Source organism: Sphaerodactylus townsendi, linkage group LG02 (genome assembly GCF_021028975.2).
Source record: "Sphaerodactylus townsendi isolate TG3544 linkage group LG02, MPM_Stown_v2.3, whole genome shotgun sequence".
Taxonomy (NCBI): Eukaryota; Metazoa; Chordata; class Lepidosauria; order Squamata; family Sphaerodactylidae; genus Sphaerodactylus; species Sphaerodactylus townsendi.
In genome coordinates, this window is record NC_059426.1 from 59,262,922 (window position 1) to 59,284,230 (window position 21,309).

The following is a 21,309-nucleotide window of genomic DNA, read 5'->3' on the forward strand; positions in this document are numbered from 1 at the left end:
TAGGGTAATATGTGATGCAAAGACTCCACCTGGAGAACCGCCTAGTAGATAGTACCAAACTTGATGGACCAAACCTTTGATTCAGTATAAGGCAGCTTCATGTATTCCTTTGTTCAAGTTTCATATGTAATCATAGGAAGTCATTCATAATGGTGTTGCCTCAAAGATATTTATGCGGAAAAATGCAGTAGAAACATTTTAAATAAATAGATGATTATTTTTATCATAACCTTCCTGATTCTCTTACCATCACATCAGATGGTTAAAGCATATGAAGTCCAGAAAGCCTGGATATTTATATCAGAATATCAGTGTAGTAGCCTTGAATAACCTGGATTTAAACATTATTCTTATGGCTTTGCAAATGTAAAAGAGTTGAGGAGGAACTGAGTTTGTCCTAAAGCCAACCAGAAAAGAGTATACTATAATCTTTTGATTTATGGTATTATAAGTATGATGAATTAGTGGGTCATGACTCTCTGAGTGGGCTGGGGGTCATGAGAGGAGAAATGAAATTTGGTATAGGTTTTGTTTATTCTGTATTGATCTGCAATATTGCAGTCAATCTTGAAATGCCTTTTATGAAGTTGCTGGTAAAATTAAATCTTCTAATATGTGTTGGAATACAGCTTGAGAGTCATGTATTATTCAAATATCACGATAAACTGTGGCAGATAAATCTCAGGTTGTACACAAACCCTGTCTGCTTTCTCTGACTCTCCTACTTTCACTCAGCAAGTAGCTTTGTCCTGTACTGCTGTCACTATGACCAGGGAGCCTAAGATGTGATACTACTCAAAAAACTATGGCTTGAGAAACTACAATTTGTACAAGCTTATTAACAAACAAAATTCAACATTTCGTTTGAAATCCCAAGTTGGTATTGTAGTGGGAGTCTGGACTTGTGTGTGTGTGAGTGTGTGTCTGTGGTGTGTTTACACAGGAGGCACAGCACTGTAACATTTCATGTCCATGGACTCTATCTATTGCCCAGGTGCAGAGCAAAGAAATGAGAGGAAGGACAGCAGAGGTTACAGAAAACACCACTACTTTATTCCACATCTCTCAGTTGCAAAATAGCTTTGGGTTGGACTGGGAAGCACCCCCAGCTCCCTCCTAATGACCCCTTTTTAGGCTTTCCTCAGGCATGTCCAGATGTCCACCAGGCTTCCATCTTCTTGCAATGCCTTTGTTCTGTGGACCACTGGGGGTATATTTCTCCTACCCTGAGTGGAGTCACTCAATGCCAAACAACCTCACCCTGATTGTTCTGTGCATGACCCAACTGTGGCATTGAGTTCTTCTTTCCTTGCTCCTGCTTCTTTCTCCAGTGATTCTTAAGTCATACAGGCTTTTAACTATCCCTTTTCTTCTGATTTGCTGGAAGATAGGCCAGATGGTGGGATCTTATTGCCACAAGCACCAGCCAACAAACCATAATTGTATTTCTTTTTCTCTTTTTTGTTGCTATAGCCCTAAACAGTGTGGGGCCCACGTACCTACAAGACCATCCATCCCTCTGTGTCCTCCAAAGATTGCTATGATCAATAAATGCAAATCTACTGGGGATCCCTGGCCCGGAGGTTGTCTAGGGGCCACTCCCCACTTACCTCGTCTGAGTGCAACCCCACAGTGACCCCTCGTAGAAAAGCCTCCGTGGCTCTTTGACAACGAGACATTTGTTCCCCACTCATTTCCATTCAGGAAACAGCCGGGTTCCACATCAAGAGTCAAAGAGGCAATTCCAGCCGGTTCGATTGGCCATTACGCGGTGCATCATTTACACGCGGGAGTTGCAGCCAAAATGGGCACCCATTTTGGATTGGCTGGGACCCGAAAAGTTCGCTTGGATAAGCTTTCGAACTGTTTTAAGATTCCAATACGCTGACGCCACTACCCTGCTGCAAAATTGTTTGGGCAGAAAAAATGGTGCAATATTGGTTTCGGCTTACACCGTAATGTAACCCTGTGCTCAGCAGCACTTTAGCCCACAAAATAGAAAACAGTGTGCTGCTAATACGTAATAGAATCAGTTCAACTACTCATTGACTTGATTATTATTGTATTTCAGCATTGTTGTGCCATTTTTTCATTGTTATTTATCATTATAATTCACTTGACACTATCAAATATCCTTACTATAATAAAAGTGCATAATATATAGTGTTTAAAATAATAAGTATTGTAATAATTCATAGTATGACAGAACCATATGTGACTTCTATCCGAGCTTTCCGTGGTTCTTTTTTTATGGATAAACCATATTTTGTATGAGCCATCGTATTCAGACAATTGTTGGCTGTATTAAAAGAACACATCACCAACAGAAATGAGTACCATTGTTTGTGGTTGTTCCAATTGAATCATTAACAGAAGGATAATTTTCCTTGTGCCTGAGTCTCATCTCAGGATGGTTGATGAAATGAGAATTTTATAGAATAAGACTGACGTTGAATGTTGTTGTAGTCTTCTCAGTATCGAGCTTGATTATCTCTTAGTTTGCCAGTGTCATCTTCCCCTCAGATGACACTGTAGAAGAATGTTTACCCCAGGATGAAATCGCCATTGAAAATCGGGTATACTGGAGGAAGACACCTTCAAAAAACTCATTCAGACGCTAAAAGCGCATTCATGCAAGATTCTCTGGCCTTTCCATGCACCACCTATGAATGGACCCAAGGCAGGAGATATCAGCCTGTTGTGAAGTTCAATTTGGAAACATACAAAAAAAACAATGGGAGATATAAAAATTCTGTTGGAATTGAACAGTGTATCTCATATGGACTTTTTCCCAGGTAGGAATGACTGTTTGCTAATACACACGAATAATTGTGTAGTTCCATCTAAAACCATGCCAAAAAATAGGACATACTAGAAAAAAATTTTTTGGAACTACTCATTTAGGAGTCACATATGGACCTTGGGTCATTATATCTGTACTAAATGATGAAATTGTATTTTGATGATTTATTGACACTGGCATTTTATATATTATGCACTTTAATTCTCTTATTATAGTATATTAGAATAAGGTTAGCTATGTAAGTGGATTTACATGTGTGATACTAATAATGAAAATAACTTTGAGCAAATGTTGCTTTGAATTCTTTTGTAAAATGATGTCTACATACAAATCCAGGTATAACAGTGTGCCAATTTTGAATTTTGAGTTGTTCGGCTCCTATTAACTCAAAAGTACTTTCGCCAAGCTGCCAAAACGAAGTAGGAGCTCCGAGCAAAAAAGAGCAAAAAAAGAGCAATGTTGGCACGTCTTGTTGTGCACACGTCTCTCGAATTACCCCCCCCAAGCACTTTCTGGCGAGGAATACCTCTCCCTAAAACAAAATGGCAGTTCCTGTTTCCTGCTGATTTGTCCAGGACAAGCTGCGGCGTCAGGAAGCCGAATCAGCAGCCGCGTAAACAGCCGTAGGAGTTCCCCACCCCCCTGCGGCACCTGCGGGGTTTTTGAAAATGTTGCTCTTTTCAGAGGACCTAATTTGCCGCGCAGCAAGGAGGTGGGAGAGCGGCAAATTAAGGGCAGCTGCGCAGTGAGCTCTGGTGACGTGGGGAACGTCCATCCTCCTCGTGTCTTTTAAAGAGGTGACCCCGTGGCTTATGGTGAGTGGGGAGTGGCCCTAGGTTGCCTCAACCAGGGCTAGGGCTTTTTCAGCCCCGACCCCAACCTGGTGGAATGCTCTGTTGAGTGAAACACAGGCCCTGCAAGACCTGATGTAATTTCGTAGTGCCTGTAAGACCGCTGTGCCATCAGGTTTACAGTTGAGGCAGCTCTGTTTTTTTTTTCATCTTGGTTCCCCTTCCATCCCTTCCATCTTTTCTTTTTTTCATCCTGGTTTTTATTGTAAATTAAATTATTATCTTGTTTTAGAAATGCTGGTATTGGACAGAAAATCTGTTTTAAAACTGCTGTTCTATTTTTATGCAAATGTTGGAAGCCACCCTGAAAAGGGTGGCATACGAAACTAATAAGTGAAATGAAATCACTAAGTTATTTTATGAATAAACCAGTTACAAGTTTGTATTAGTTTTGTTATGGCTTCCTTCAGAGAATTCTGGTAAGTGTAGTTTGGTAAGGGCGCTGAATGTTCATGATCCCTACTTTCTGCCCTATTAGAGAAGTACAGTTCCCTGAGTTCCTTGAAGAAGGATTGGGTAGTAAAACCAATATGCATTCTGTGGTGTAGATATGGACTGGACCAAATACTCTGTAGGTATATCGTAGTATATCAGTGAACTTACTACTGATTATCATGGTCCATGATCATCATGCCTGTTGATACATTGAATCCACATTCAGTATCTCTGCATGATGCATTTTTTTCTTTTATGTCACATTGGTTTTGGACACATGGCAGTACAGAATAGTGTCTTGAAGTGGTGTCTTGCTGAGCTCCTATTACCACAGCAGCAGCTCAGGATAAGCAGTGAATTATTTAGGAACCAGCTGCGTTCTTCATTAAATTTAATAAGCCTGGAGTTTTCCACAGTGCCCTTTTAGGCAAGCCAGGGCCATTGGCTGAATCACTGAGAAGTTAGTTTGCCAAATGCTGCTTTGGGCTTTTCATTTGGAAGCGGTAGGGGCTTGTATCTTAGCCATAGCATCGGCACATGCTGCAGCAGCACCCCAGAACTCTAATGAATGCTGGTGGTGTTCACAGTAAGGCTAGCCTAGCTTGGTTGGAAAAATAAAGATTAGTAGAAGGGTGTGTTCTGAAATTACTGACATCACACTGGCACTAGTCTGCAGCTGGAGTAATTTGATAAAACTTTCACTGAAGTTGGTAGAGTACAGCTGGCAAGCCTTGGAAATGTTGCTCTCATTCAACTTGCAAGTGGTGTAAGTCATTCATTTACATTCAGGCTGAAGCCTCTTATGTGAGAAGAACATGGGAACTCGTTGAATGCAGTTATAGATCTGCCCCTGTTTTTGTTCCTTTTTTTGTTTAGCTTCAAGACTGTGCCGAGGCAGCGCTATGATATTATGCAGCAGGAATAGGATTGGATAACAGCAGTTTGTGCACCCAAGATAAATTTGTGATGTAACCACGTGAGCAGCAGATCTCAGCCAGATCCTGCATCATAACATTGAGGAGACATACAGGACGTTGGGCCTTCTGGTCAGTATTGTCTATTCCACCTTGAATGGTCTTTCGGAGTCTTGATGTCATTTTAAATGGGGGTTCCATGGACTGAACCTGGACCTTCTTCCCACAAAGCATCTGTTTTGCTTTGTTGTGGCCTCGCTCTTGAAAAGTGAGCAGAGTTGTGATCAGCACAGCATTCTGCCTTCCTTGTATTACTTTCATATACTCATCCACACTCACACACTGCAGGTAAGCAACTGCTCAAGTTCAATATTTAGCAGAACAGGCTGCAGTGTTTGCTTTCATTTTGATCATTCTTACCAACAACTATAGACTTCCATGTTGAAGCAATGTTGTTAGTTTATACTTGCAAAACCTAAGTTATCAAGAATGTTACCCAAATTCTTTACATGACCCATCACCTTCTCTAGATCCATTTAATATGCAGTGGCCTGAGGAAAGCAATGACATCCTTCTGTCATTTTCCCCCTTGCTGCCAGTGTCCCTTCTGCCTGTGCATTTCTCTGAAGCAGAGTTGCCAGTGCTCAGAGGGCAAGGAATTCTCAGGCCGATGCTGGTGATATTCAAATAGAGCCACCACGATATTCCTCAAGGGACTGTACATGTACACTGAGCAACGTGGAACACAGAATGACAGTTTTAAGGAATGCCACATTTTGAGCCTCATGGGGATAAATGAATCACCATCTGTCATCAGAGAGTGACTGATCTTGTAGGCAACACATTAGCAGCGGTGGTCATTCCCCATGCAACATCCCTCAGCTGCTGAAGCAGCAGCCCATGGTCAATAGTATTGAATGGGCTGCACAGTCTTAACATAGCCAAAGTTACCATCTGTCCTCACTCTAAACTCATCAGCAGAATGATCGTTATCTTGACAAGTGCCATCGCTACCCTGTGGGAAAGCTGGAACCCAGAATGGAATTTCCTCAAGATGTTGGAATCTAGATGCTGATTCTGTTGTACCACTGCAGCTTTTTCAGCTCGCCTCTGTAAAAATGGGAGGTTAGAGACTGGCTGACCATCTGCGGGCACTCTGTTGTCAAATTGTTTCTTTTGAGGGTTCACAGTATTGGCTTATTTATATTGGCAGGCTTTCTTTGCCTGTGAATGAAGGTAACAGATCGAGATTATAAAGGTATGGAAACTCTGGTCTTGGCCTCAGATTTCTGAGATAGTGAGGACATAGGCAAGAGAGTGAAATGAAAAATGGGAACAGGACAAAGAAGGGAAAATTGGAGATCCAATCAGGAGAAGGAGAAAGAAACATGGATGAGAGAAGAAAACTGACAGCTTCATCCAAAGGTGAAAGGAAATGGTGCGATCTTCCACTGGCACCTTTGCTCTCCCCGGGGGACATCCTGCAGTCCCACCGCTGCAAAACCCAGAAGTCCAGTCCGTGATAGTGCTGTGCTGGCATCCTGCTCAGACAACAAGTATTTGGGGAGGGGCAGGCTGGGGCATTCCTGGGGGCCTGGGCATTCCCTTCCAGAGTTTAAGGCTGGTTGCACAGTGCACCAACCCTTGGATATGGGTCACCCTTTTGGTGGTGTGTGTCCTTGAAACCCCATGGAGCTTTCTGGTGGTGGGGAAGTTTTCGAGCTTTTCTGAGCTCCTTGCGCTGCCAGAAAGCCCTGTTGGAGGCAGTGGGGCGGCATTACACTGGTGCCGTGTCCCACCACCTCTGGGTTTGGATGGCGCGGTGAGTCTCTAAAGATGGTCCAAGACATTTTTACAGCTACATTGGAAAATATAAGTGTCCCTTATTTGATACATATTAATTAAAATAATTGGCAATTGGCAGCTACTGAATTATACTTCAATATTTTCTCTCTGAGGAATATTTTCAGGCACCTCACTCCTCGTATTGGTCAGGGTTGCCCCATTTATCCCATCAATCCTTACTCCCTCTATCTTTGTTGCTCGCATGAGTGAATGTTATGGGTGGGGGAGTGGACAGAGAAGGATATAGTATTTTTGTAACTGCTTCCTATCGTCTTCAAAATTTACTGGTTCACCTTTGCATCAGCAAGTTTTGCTAGTAGGTACTGTTGTTTGTAGGATGGAAGATCTGTGCCGTTCTTCAATATCTGAATGCACTCGGAGCGGTGCCCCCCTCTGTGAAACTCTGACATATAAAGAGATGGAGGCTGGCAATCAGCCAGTGGTCTATTGAGAGTCATGGTCATAACTCACTAAGTTGCATTTAGGTTGAAAGGCAGACCCGCTGCCACACCATTGTTGAAGAATGTCTGGCAGAATTGGTGCTACCCTGTGCAAACATAGTGCTCAAAATATATGTGTCAGGTAGGACATTGTGCCCACTGGGAAGGATGGCGACACTTCCAAGTTCCACAAACACTTTTTCTTTCTGATACACACAATGCGTAGTCTTGTCTGAGCTGCCTCACAGTGAAGACAAATTTATTCCATGGTCTGGAGATAAATCCATTCTAAGCTACAAGGTTGCTGAAGTGACCACCAGAAGAAAACTGAAAACATGAGAGATTTAACTATCAGATTACTGTTGGGTGGCATTTGTTCAAATTCACTGCTAGAGAACAGTATTTGACCCCAAAAAAATTTCACAACTCTCCTTGAACAATGTTTGGAGTTCATTGAAACTGTAAAAAAATTGTAAGATTCGATACTTCTGTGTACAGTGATTTTATACCATTCTAGAAGATTAAATGCTACATAATAGAATAGAATAGAATAACTTTAATGTCATCGTGCACACACATTGTGCCTTGTGTCCACACAACGAAAATACAAAACAGCGAAAATACAAAAATACAAAACATCCCCCGATGAACATCTCTGCAATCCGCACTAGGCATTGGGTGGCTAGTCTTTAATCTTTAGATTAAAAAGTTTTAAATAATAGAAAGCAGAGATTCTGCACAAAGTCGCTCCCCCCCCCATCACGCGACATGCCCTGCTACTGACACACATGGTAAGAACAAACTTCTGTATAAAAGCTGCGTACTTAAGTATGCCTGGGTGCCATTTCATAGCATTTCAGAAGTAAAAAGGGTAGATTTTTGCTCTTGAGAGCTTGTAATCTGAATTTTATAAAGGGGGAAGAGAGGATGGAGAGACCTTTATAGAAGGAGATACTTTCTAATTGGAAAATTTTACAGAAGGAGAAGAGAGGATGGAGAGACATTTATAGAAGGAGATAGGTATTTTCTAATTAGAGAACATGGAAGATTGCACACTGTTTTGTGGTATTTTCATCGGTCTTAAAAATTTATTACATTAGCTTTTGTGGAATTAGTTCTGTTCTATCTAGACTTGTTTGCAACTGGAATAAGAAATAAGAGTTTAAGTCAAATATTTCGCAAGAAGTACAAGTTTCAAGGAAGGATAATTTTTCCAGAGTAATGGTAACAGCTTCCCCTTTACAGTTAACAAGGCAAGTAAAGGGTGATCATCAAGGGTATCAGTATTTTGATTAGTGAAGGAGTATAGTAGGGGTGATAAAATTATTAACTCAGTTTCCTCTTTCTAAATACTAATTAATGTCACAAGAAGAATTCATCCTAGCCATCACTCTTGCTATTCTGTTTTTTTCTGTTTTTGTTGTTGTGGGAGAGCATTGGAAATCATAAGCCCCCACCCCAGGTACAGCTCAAAATTATAAAACCCCACAAAAGCTATTCCACCTGTTTTTACAGTGTGTATAAAATGAAATAAAGTATAAATCCTGTTTCTGTCAGCTGATAAATTATGATATATTTGATAGTGGTGGTACTGTGTTCTGAGTTCGTGGACCTCAAGTATATGGGATTCAGTATCATATTCACTCAGTATTGCATGAGATACAAAAATGTCAAGCTAAACTATTAAAATATATGTTTATAGATATGCTCTGGGTGGACAAAAAACCAACATTTTTTTAAATTGCTCCTACTCAATCATTCTTCTCTGAAATTCACCCAAACAGTAAACCTTATAAGGCAGATTCTCTGTGCTAAATTTAATTTGAGTGGGACAAATAGCTTCCATTGAACGATGAATAGAATTTTCAAGCTGTATAATGATAAAATGCTGGAAAAAAGGATTTGAAAAAGTTGTGTTGTTATCCCCAGTAGTGCCAAATAATTGTGGGAATTGTTTGGGAAACCTATTCAATGAATACAATTTGCCTCCAAAAGTTCTCCCTTCAATAGGCGGTTTCATCAGAATCATTTGGCTGGCCAGCTACTAGTGAAGAAATATGATATGAAATCATTCTTAATGTGACATGTGACATTGTGACATTGAATTAGACCAGCAGGAAGTTGGTTTTGATTGTGTGGAAACTTAGTACTGATAAAGGTTTGTTCTAGGACACTATCATAATGGGTTTACAATATCATTTTAAAAACGTAGGAGCTACCTGGTTGCAAATGACATATTTAAAATGACCTTAATTAAGTTGCCCCAAATGGCTACAGTATAATCACTGAAGGAAGCAGAAACCTTCTAATTGAAAGGAAAATATTAGGAGGAAGAAAATAAAGTCTAAGAACATATGCAGCATAAAATGTTTAACAAGGAAACTAGTTTTAAAGTGAGCTTTCAATTCTGATTTGCTGTGTTCCTTATAAATATTCCACTACCAGTGTGTCACTGGGTTTCTGTTTCAATGAATTTGTCATCAGTGTGAGTCAAAGTGGAGTAGCTCACATGCGGACCCAACACTGAAGAGCTTTTTGATTGATAGATCAAAGATAGACCTTGCTGAAGGGATTTAGCGGTTATGGGAGTTTTAATGATCTGACCTCGGGGAGTAGCACATGAAAGACCGCCTTGCTGCATGAAATATTGTCCTGTCTTCAACAATCAGTGATATTGGTACGTCTTTATGAGGGAATATAGAGGAGGAGGTGAGAGAAAAGAGATTCCTATTCATATGACTAAAACCTTAATTGTGAAAGACCAAAGGCAAAATATTATACGAAAGACAATTATTGTAGATTTGAGGTTAATTAAGGGAAGGTAGTCAAATAGCAAGTCTTGTCCTTGATTGTTTTTTATGTTACTCCTCCTCTGATAAATAACCATGGAGCTCTGTATAAAAGAGACTCCATTGCTGAGGAGATATTAGTTCTGAGATGTTGCAGTCTGCAGATGGTATGTTTTCAAGAAGTAAAAGTTGATCATTACTACATTTGATGCATTTTCACCTAACTGGGTTATAACATGAGTCCAAGAGTTTTATAGCTATCGTGGTACGTGCAGTCTTAATTTTTTTTCTCTCTTTAGAGAGGTCTAAGAGATGTCCTGGTGGCTTCGTACTTTTAGGGATTAAGTGCAGTACAGAACGGCAGGGCACCAAAAGAGATTTCTCCAAGACCCACCTATTTGATAGAGGTCATTACACGTGTAGATGACATAACTGGGTTTCCGCACTAGGCCTGGGAATAACCTATGGGGGAAAAACATGCAACTCTCCTTCAATTCAGAGAACAGGTGGCTGCTACTTTCAGTTTTTAAAAAATGAAAACAAAGAAGCATACAAATTGTTGTGTTGGCCTTCACATTCTGATGAAAAGGCCATATCATTTGAAGTATTCCAAGGTAAAGGAAATAGCGATAGTTCCCAGTTAGGCCATATCATTTGAAGTATTCCAAGGTAAAGGAAATAGCGATAGTTCCCAGTTTAGGTATCAGTTGCCCGCAAAAGCCTTATGGCCATTATGGTGCTTGCCTCTTTAATAGTGCTTCCTCATTTACAGATTTGCTTGTAAACGTAAATTGGTGCCATAAAGCATGTTGCTGTAGCTCACGCTGAGTGAAGAGTGACCAAAAGCCCATGTACTCTTCTCCCTGTGTGAGAAATGTTTGAATGTCACTCGGTTCTGTGGAGGGGAAAGCAGGAAGATGGATTGTGCTGGCTTTCATCCATCCATCTGTTCGTCTGGCAGCTCTAATGTTTAGCTCCTCGTTGTCCCAGTTGTCTTAAATAATGCTGACCTACAGGATATGGGAAGACAAAGGTCACACAGCTCATTTTCCTCTTGCTTTCTTCAAATGATTATTAAACGCTCTGAGATAGTATAACTGTCTGTACTAGGGCGGCCAGTGAGTGTTCACAAACAGGTCAACGTCCTTCTGTGTTGAACAGTCGTTCTGATTCATTATCTTTTTCACACAAGGGGGGATATATCTGTACCATCACTTGCCTTGGTCAAACGTGCTCAAAACTGTGTCCAGTCAAACATTTCTTCTACAGCTGTGGCCATTCCTTTATTCCTCCTGCCCTCAAATTTTTCAATGCCAAAGTCGCCTTGAGATTGCTTTACGGAGTCCCAATTTGGATTCAAGCTATTAACCACTCCTTGAATTCCCTTCAATCCAATTTTTTTCATAAGATAACTGGACTCCCAAATTGCATGCCCTATGCAGCCCTTTGTCTAGAGTTAGGTCAAAGCTCCTTGGAATCAGCCGCTTGGCTGAGGGCTTTAGATTCTGACTGCAAATCCATTTTTTCTCGGACTGTAATTCCCTGGTCCACCATCTGCTTCTGACACCCATGCCAACCCCTGGTTTTCCATAATCAAAGAAAAATGGCTTCTATTGGACTGTCAGTGGATTCACTTTGCCCTTTGTCCTATTCAGAAGCCTATAGAAAATTAAAAGGTCAACTATTGGATAGAGAGTTCTCTACCTTAATCACCGCAGCCAAGAAAACATGCTCCTCCCTGTATTTTTCTCTCCCATTTGGACAGGGCCACTTGGCACACTACCTGTATTGTTTAATAGCTGAGCCACTGCTCAAGGGACTAGACCATAATACTACGCCAAGGGTTGTAATGTTATGCCTTCTGCCTTGTTACATGCAGATTTAACAAGCAAGAAAAGGCTAAAGATTGTGCGCGTGTAATGATGGCTCAGTTGAATCTCTGGCCCACCAATTACTACACTGTTTCAGATTCAAGGAAATCAGATCCACGTATGTGAATCTTACTCCTTTACATTTATCCGATCTCCCCGATTTATTTAGATTACACTACTTGCTGGACAATCCTGATCCTTCTCTCTGTATGATAGTAGCAGACTTTCTCCTGGAAATTACTAAATGCCAGTAGATTTCCCTCCACTTAACATTTATTTCCTGTACTGTATATGTTTTTTAATCAGTCTTTTTACTATTGTTGTACTGTTGTCTGTGCCAATAAAGGCTTGCTTGACTTGGCTTGACTTGTCCAGTCGATGCTGAGAATCTGTGTTGTACCCTGTGGAATTCTGAGACAAATTCTACATTTGATGTTTGCTTATTTTGTTTCTTTCAGAAGGATCTTAGTTTTATGCAGATCAGTAAAGCCCCATTCTAGAGTTGCAAGACAGACAACCTAGTGAAGTGATGCATTGAAGGCCAAGACCAAGGAGGAAGGGAGCCTCATGTTCTTATTGGAAGACATCAAGACATGGCATTGGAGGCCAGGAGTGTTTTGGTCTTGAACTCGGCATCAGTGGGTGCTCCGGTAACCACTCAGCAGCTGCACAATGTCTGATCCAGACTCAGGTACCCTCTGCCTCTGATACTGCTGTTCTTGATGCACACTAGCAAGGACATGCTTCCACCTTCGTTGCTGCTTCCAGCTCAGTATTACCACTTCACCTCACAGCAGCAGCATCTCCCACTGTGTCAAAAGGGTTCAAAGCAAGTGAATGAATAAATAAATCAGGTTGCCGATTTGGCAACTCTACCCCATCTCATGACCAACAGAAATGTTAAGTAACCCTGTGGCTTCTGAGACATTATTAGTCATTTTGAGACTCTTCTCTGATGGTTCCAAAATTTTACTTAGCATTTAGAGAATCCATACAGAGAAGAATAAATTGTCTACAGTCAACCGTTTAAGTTTCACTCAGAGAATCCATACAGTATTGCTGAGTTCAGTGGATGTCTAAATACCAAAGAACAGCTAGACATTTGGTTAGCTATGTCAAAATGTCAGAGAGCAAATTTGAGTCCTCCTTGTTTAGATTCTTCATTGAAGTAAGTAGATTATTCATCAGGCTTCTGAATTTTGGCTCTTGAACAATTCTTAGCCTGCACTACCCCCACAGAGAAATTGTAGAGTTTTTAATTAAATCATGAAGCTAAATGAAATAATAAGAGGCATGTAGATTGAAGGATCTGTTGTATTGCTTGGACTAATTCTTTAGTTGGTCTGCCTGTTCCGAACGGTACCATTAATAATTGTTCAAGCAGAAATTACAGTAGTCATAGTGACCAAAGAAAGAGTTTGCCTAGAAAAATTGGAACTAGGTATTACCAGAGCTGGGTGGTGGCAGGGAGAGTTCTGAAGGGCAACAGGTATATTTAGAATATATAACCCTGTCAAGCAAAGTAACGAGCAGAAATATGGATTGTGCGGCACGTGAAATAAGAATAGTTATCTCTCAAAAGACCAGCCGTTTTACCTCAGAAGTTCATAAGCATAAGGAGAACTTTACTTAACTGAGAAAGAAAACATATACAGTATATACATATTTAACAAAGTATCACATATATATAGTTACATGCACAGCTCACAGTTTGTTACAGTTTGGTTGCGATACAGTATCTTTGTTGGAGCACTTTTATATAGCATTTGGTTTACAAAGCACAGAGAACATCTTTTCACTTAGTCAGTCAGGCGAGTGAGTGAGCAAGTCAGGCAGTAAGTCAGTGAGGCAGTGAGGGAACAGAACACTACCAACTGATTTTAACTGTCACCTTTAGAATGTTCGTGCAGCTTCCCAGAATTCCCTGCTGCTTCTGCTGCCACTGCATGCAAACAAGGCTGAATAGTCCAACAAGTTCTGCTGCCATTAGTTGTGGAACTACTTTTAACGAAAAGAAAGTCAAAGGCTACCTTTGGCTTAGTCGGAACCCTAGACAGAGATCCATATGTTAACTCAGCAGTCCCCAACCCTTTTTAGCCTGCTGGCACAACCACAGGAGGCAGAGCTAGTCACAAATAGCTACCCTTCAGTCACACAGTGAAGATTCTTGTGCTGTTATAGCAGCTGCTGCCAAAGCAATGTTTAAAAAATTTGAACAGCTAATTAAATCTTCAGTGGCTAATCAGAAGCTTGCTGGGTAGCAGCCCTGCCTGGCTCTCCCCACTTTCTAGCAATACTCGGTGGCTGCCTGGATAGGTGTGTGTGGGCTCAATGGCAGCACTTTGGTTACTCCTGTATTAACCCAGTGGTTCTGTCACCATACTTACTGCAGCAGCTTGGGGGTCCACAGCTGTCACTGCTGGTTTGAATGGGGTCAGAAGCGCCACTGCTCAAAGTTAATATAGCAGTGTCCTGGGGGGCACAGTGGCCCCAGATCCTGCCCTGACAGGAAAAGTCAGATACCCAAGCACAAAAATCTGGAACAGAAAATTTAAGATTTTCTATTCTTGAAGTTGTGATGCTGAAGGATCTGCAGGGTGTGTTCAGACAGTTCAGTAAAAAAGTAGCAGCAACATATTCCAAGTAAAGGGGGGGGGAAGTAGTTGGGTACAAAAAGTAGAGTGTTGTGTGTTGAAATTCCATATAAATCTAACTGGGAAACCAAAAAGGAGTTGTGTAAAATTTACGAAAGGAAAATGAAAACATAAGCACATCTTCCAACTTGATTCATTATAATACATTCTCTGGCACTATAAAATATGTTGTTGCCATTGGGATAACTGCAAAGACCAAGGTTAAATCCCTGCTGTCCCTGAAACTCACAGGGTGATGCTGATCCATTTACTCTCTGCCTTACAGAGTTGTTGTGAAGGTAAAATGGAAAAGAGGAGTTGTATGCATAATTCTGAGATCCTATGAAAAAGGGTAGGAGAAAAATGTAATAAAGATCATCTGAAAGATGTTTTTGCATTTAGAAGGTGCAAATAGTTTATTAATTAAAAGTCCTTGTCACCTTTCTATCATCACTCCTTAGCCATGCATCTCCCCCCCCCCCCATCAGTGCATAGAATTGTTTCAATTTTCTGCTTGTAACTTTTGCAAAGAATAGAGGGTGGGTTTCCTCTGTTTGCTTTCATGTATAGGGCTGGCAGTTGAATTGAGTAAACCTGGTTCTATATGAGTATATAAAAGTCTGTTTTGTGGCCCTGGGGAAGACTGTTGCCTACAGATAACCAGTGCCTGCCTACAGATAACCGGTGGAGGTGGACAAAGAGTTTAAATCTGACTAGCATTTCAGAGCACTGAACTGGATTTCCCACCCTCTTTAGATGCAGGGTTTTACTGTCTCTTGAATCCAACTAATTTTGCATTCAGAAAGAGTGCCACTGCAACTAGAATGCAAGCAAATGGAAGACGTGTCCAATATAAATTGTTTCCCTTCCTATCGCTGCACTTTCTATTAATTTCCATGCTGGCTGATTTTATAGCTTTCTGGACCTTTTATTTCCTTTTCTCCAAGGATGTTTCTGATTACGGGATCTTGTTTTTGACTTCAGAAAGCATCATTCTGGCATTCTGCAGTCACAGTTGAAAGCTTATGAATAAAACACGCTCCCATATCACACAGAATATTGTGGCCCCAGTTCTAGCCCCATGCCAGGCAGCATGTGACATGATTGTATAACAAAAATTGGTGGGAGAAAGAGGCTGAGGCAAGTCTTTCTTTGCTTCCCCTTTAGTGAAGCTTATGAATACATCATCAAGTGACAGTATAACCAATTAAGTGATGATTTGCATGTATGACTAGACCATCACAGATAGAATAGAACTTTCATATATTACCTCAGCGTTTTTCAGTGGACTGGCGACACATTCAGATGCCAGTTACGATTCAGTAATTAGTTCAGAAAAAAGGCATTGTGATTTATATGCATATGTGGATCAGCCCAATTGCTTGCCATTAAAATTGGCTAAGATTGGGCAGTGTGTCTCTACAGCTGTGGTGAGGAAAAGCAGTTGCATTGTATAGCATGAGTGTGGAGCTCTTGAATCCCCACCGTAATATATGACATTGGCATCACACAATGACAAGAATTGACAGGTATAATTATGGCTGCCAGATATTTCTCACCTGAGACTTGAGTCATATGTCCAGATTTAGGAAGAAGTATTAATTTGTGTGAGCGCTGTATTGGATCCAAGAGATTGGTTTCCAATCCCAGAAAGCAATTCCATGAGCAGAACCAAACTTCCCTCTGGCTGCAGCCCATTGAGTCCCCCCAAATGTTGAAGGAATTGCACGAGGAATGGTGTGGGGTGGGCAGGGGAGAGCTGCAGTGAGAGGTAAATTGGTGAAAACCACCTGCTGGTGCAAACTGACCTTGGATCCAACCACATACACTGTGCACAAAAATTAGCTTCAATTTTTTAAAAAACAACTACAACAAAATATTTCTGGACTGGTTTGCTACATCAGTTCCAAATATTTAACCATTCTGAAAATAGAATCGTGTGAAATTACCTCTTCCTTTTGCCAAAGACACAAACTGCCAGAGATAGAGGGTGGATGGAGGGGATTCCTGCTGCTGCTCACTGCACCTTCTTCATAGTTTTTCTCGAAAAGGTCCCTAAATCTGAGAGGATTTTGGGAGAAGCAGCAGGCTGCTGAAAATCTATTCTACCACTTCCATAAACTTTTCCACATAATCCAACCCAGAATGTACATAAATGTTTCTTATTTGTCATATATAGCAATGATTAATGTTATTCTTTGTACCGTCCATGTCCTATAATGGACAAAATGATTGCCATAAAAGCATGATGTCTATTATAAGGGATAGAAGGTTGTAAAACATCCTAACACATAAATACATCTGTGTATCTTTATGATTCTACTCTCTGTAACAATTTTTCACTACTACTCTGGATACATTATGCATTATATTCTATTTTTAAATGACAATACTAAAATAACAGGCATGAAATGTTACAAAAGGAATTTAGACAATGCACCCCGCCTGTGAGCAGATCTTGGTTATACATCCTCATGTTTATTATGGATTTCCTTGAATCCCCACCATCTTGAATCTTTCCATCCATAATGTCATAGGCACAACAATTCATTAAGCGGGACACTGTCTTTGGGGACACCTATTTGGCCAGCAGCCACGCTTCTCTTGGTAAATGCTGAACATGTTCTTCTTGCAGTTGCAGAAGAATCCACCGATGCTCAGCTATCATAAAGGGAATGTCTCATTCCTATCATATCACCAGTTTTGTTCTCCTCAGTTCCAGGTCAGATCTGAGTGCAGCTTTTCATTTTTTAATAGACCAAGAATTAGGAGGAACTAAATATTGATCGGTCACTGAAACTGGTGCCCGGCTGCAGCATTTCCCCTTTCATTTAGTTCTCAGGTGGAATAAGAAGCCTGTGATCCTCATATAGGAAACGGTTAGGCAATAAGGTAATTTGGGTAATGTTTTTATACAAGAACCATCTCAGAGTATTTCTGCTTTATTAAAAGGAACACTGCAGCACTTAAGAGGCCAAATAAAAGTTGAAACACATCTTTCTAATTTGCTGTACTTCTCTTGATCTTATTCTGGACAGGCTGTGTTTACACTTGTCCTGACATGGATGATCCAAGGTAGCCTGATGTTGTTTGATCTCAGGAGCTAAGCAAGATCAGCCCCGGTTAGTTCTCGGATGGGAGGCCACCAAATAATTTCAGGGTTATTATGCACAGAAAGGCATTGGAAGACCACCTCTGCTAATCTCTTGCCTTGAAACCCCTACTGGGTTGCCATATATATGTCAACTGAGACTTAACAGCATTTTTCACACACACACATGTTTATACTCTATTGGTTCAAGGATCTGTCATGGCTGCCAGTAGGCATGGCCTGGTGGAATCCCATATCAGGCAAAGGACACCTTGCATTCAAGTTGTATCTTCCTCATTCAGCAGGACAGGAGGCAGAGTTCATAGGAAAAGTCGGAGTGTGACAGAAGGTATCCCAGGGGCTTCCTTATATCTGATAAAATAGTGGAAAGGGGTGGACATGAGAAGGCCTTACCCCAACCCAATTTCTAGACCAATTTGCCACACTAGCAGCAAGTAGATTTAAATGAACCAATTATTTATAAACAATACCCTTTCCTGACATGCTTGTGAGTGTGTGTATAAAGTGCCGTCAAATCACAGCTGACTTCTAGCAACCCAGAAGGTTTTTCAGAGCAAGAGAATAACAGAGATGGTTTGTCATTGTCTGTGTACCAACACTAGTATTCCTTGTTTTCTTCCATCCAAGTACTAACTAGGGCTGACCCTGCTTAGCTTCTGCGATCTGACCAGATCAGGCTAGCTGACAAATTTGAACGTAGCCAAATAGAAATGGTTAATGACCTGTTTCTACTGGTTAGCAACATAATGATCAGCCAATTAACTGTGAAAGGAACCTGCTGCTCCTCCTCAGAAGAATGTAACTCGGTTAGCAATACATGGGAACCTGCACTGTCATGGCTCCTGCAGTGTTTCTACAGGAAACTTGGCACAGAAACATGGCTTGAATCTAGCTAAGATGACTTCCACTGTGTCTAATATAAGACATTATTGACTACATTCTTTGTACACGTCTGAAAGTCCCCCGATATAGTCTAATCAAATGAATTGAGACTTTATAAAAATGAGATCTATAGTATCCTTTTCTGCTTACCTAGAGTACAGATCAGCATATTTCAGACATGTCTTTCGCCTCCACTGAAACGCAATGCCACAGGATACTAAAATATGTCAATGAATGGTTTATGCTGCAAATGGATAGACGCTAAGGTCAGGGTGAACAAACAGGAGAAAGAGTGAAACAGAAGTTAAAAGTAGGATTGAAATATTAGTTTTATGCGTTGCTTTGCCAATGAATCAGATAAAAGATGAAGTGCTTGGATCCTCATATCACCCTAATGTCCCTTACCGGGGGAGTTGTGCTGGCAACAGGACTTATCCCCAGTTAATATTGATCTGAAATTGTTTCATGCATCAACTCAAGCTTTGCTAGCTTATATTAATTAACAGTAACAGTGCTTAGAAGTGCTTAGAACAGTGCAGTAATAGTAACCGTGTTAGAAAACATTGTGGAGCTGGGATCAGCAGAGGAATGATTTGGCACAACTATAGTGCTTAATTTTGGTGCTGATTAAGGATCTCGTATTTTTTCACAGGAAGCTGCCATGGAAAGCTACAGATTTGATCTGTTCAAAAACCCCTCTAAGATTCTTGGGAAAAGCACTGGAAGGAGCAGGTGATTAAAAGAAACAGCAGTCAGAGTAGGAGTTAAGCATCATCTTACTCTCACCAATCTTCTGATCAAATTCACAGCCTCCCAAGGCTTCTTTTCAGTTAGGAGGAACATTATTGGCATTTCTGTATTCTGCGTGTAATGTTGTATGGAACTGCTCACTTGCTCCCCCTCCTCTCATGCGTTCCTGATGCTCCAGGAAGCTCAGCCAGGGAGACACAGCAGTTCAATTGCTGAGGACAAGCTAAAGATCTCTCCTCTAATCCTCTGCATCCAAGGGGTTCATGACAGTGGTGGGATTCAAATAATTTAACAACCGGTTCCGGTGGTGGTATTCAAATAATTTAACAATAGGTTGTTTACAAGCACCATTTTAACAACTGGTTCTGCCAGACTGGTGCAAACCTGCTGAATCCCACAATTGGTTCATGAATAGGGACTTTTGCAGGCACAGTCACAGGTCCAGACACCTTTGTCAAAGTGAAGTTCACAAGTTTATTAACAAAAATTCCCAAGGTTAAATCATTCACTCCCCAGGCAGTATCAGAACTTAAAAGATTTAACCAATACAAAAGCAATACTCCCAGGCACAAGACCTAGGGAGGAACAAAACAACAACTGCGACAATCATGTTCAGGTGTGATTAGGCAAAGATCAAAATTACAGGAGACAGTTTGTCAGGTGGAGTCAACCTTCATACAAATATCCACAGTGATTCTAAGGCAGCTAAGTAAGAGTCAAAAACAGGAGGCTGATCAGCCCCGATATTAGTATGTAACCTGCAATCTCAGTACATAAATGGAGTAAATGGGAATGCCCAGCTGGCCTTGCTTGTGTTCCCCTTTGAAGGGATGACATGTCGAAGAGGGAGCAAGCTTGTTTTCTGCGGCTCCAGAGACTGGGACCAGGAGTAATGGGTTCAAGGAGAAGGAAAAGAGATTCCACCTAAACATCAGGAAAAACTTCCTGACAGTAAGGGCTGTTTGACAGTGGAATGCACTACCTCAGAGTGTGGTGGAGTCTCCTTCTTTGGAGGTTTTTAAAGAGAGGCTGGATGGCCATCTGTCAGGAGTGCTTTGATTATATGTTCCTGCATTGCAAGGGGTTGGACTTGATGGCCCTTGTGGTCTCTGCCAACTCTATGATTCTATGATAAGGCTTCTTGTGGATCACAGAAGTACAAAGCTTAAACAGGCTTAATTTGTGGGACAGTTGAGAATATGATGCTATTTGGAAAGGGCTCTGATCTACAGCAAGTGGATAAACTGCTTAAGGGAAGGAGATTGTGCCAGGATGCAAAAATTATGCAAGTTTTGTATTTTAGTAAATAAACAGCAGCTTGCTGATCAAGATGCCAAGTCTCACGATAGTTTTACGAAATTGCTAATGCCATTATTTTAAATAATTCATTACCTGCCTTGGCAGAAGCAGCTGTATACACCATTGAATGAGATATGTTTTGAGGAGGTGTGAAAGGTGGTTATAGATTACCATACTTTTATATCATATATTAGTACATATCTCCACCTGCTACTTGGTTTATTTCACTTCAGTCTTGACTGGATGATATAGCTGCCTAACTAACTGAAATGAGAAAGCTCACCCGTGATAGTTTGGTCGTCTCTGAGGTTTCCCCCCTCCCAATTGAAAAAGCAGCAAGTTTTACAATTGCTGAAATTGGGGTTGCGGGAGAGTTCTCTTTCACGGGTTTGAATATTATTGATAATTATTTAATTGGTTCTGGTGGGTTTTCCGGGCTGTGTGGCCGTGGTCTGGTGGATTTTGTTCCTAACGTTTCATCTGCATCTGTGGCTGGCATCTTCAGAGGTGTATCACAGAGAAAAGTCCGTTTCACACTGTGTCTAAGCGAGAAGGGAAAGTTAAGTGTGGTATATTGTCCATGTCCCAGGGTGGGGAACCAATTATTAAGTGTTTGGGTGGAATTTGCTATGCAAAGGTGTGGTTGAGTGCATTGTATTGCGAGTGGGGTTATCAGTCCATTTTT

The 21,309-nt window shown here is 41.0% G+C and overlaps 1 protein-coding gene across 1 annotated transcript in view; it reads left to right on the plus strand.

Annotated features, from left to right (window-relative positions):
• Positions 1 to 21,309, plus strand: part of LOC125426245 — a 72,158-nt gene that overhangs the window by 31,476 nt on the left and 19,373 nt on the right. The window contains exon 2 of the mRNA XM_048484506.1: positions 12,407 to 12,639. The gene's annotated coding sequence lies outside the window, so the exon portion shown is untranslated. The remainder of the gene's footprint in view (positions 1 to 12,406; positions 12,640 to 21,309) is intronic.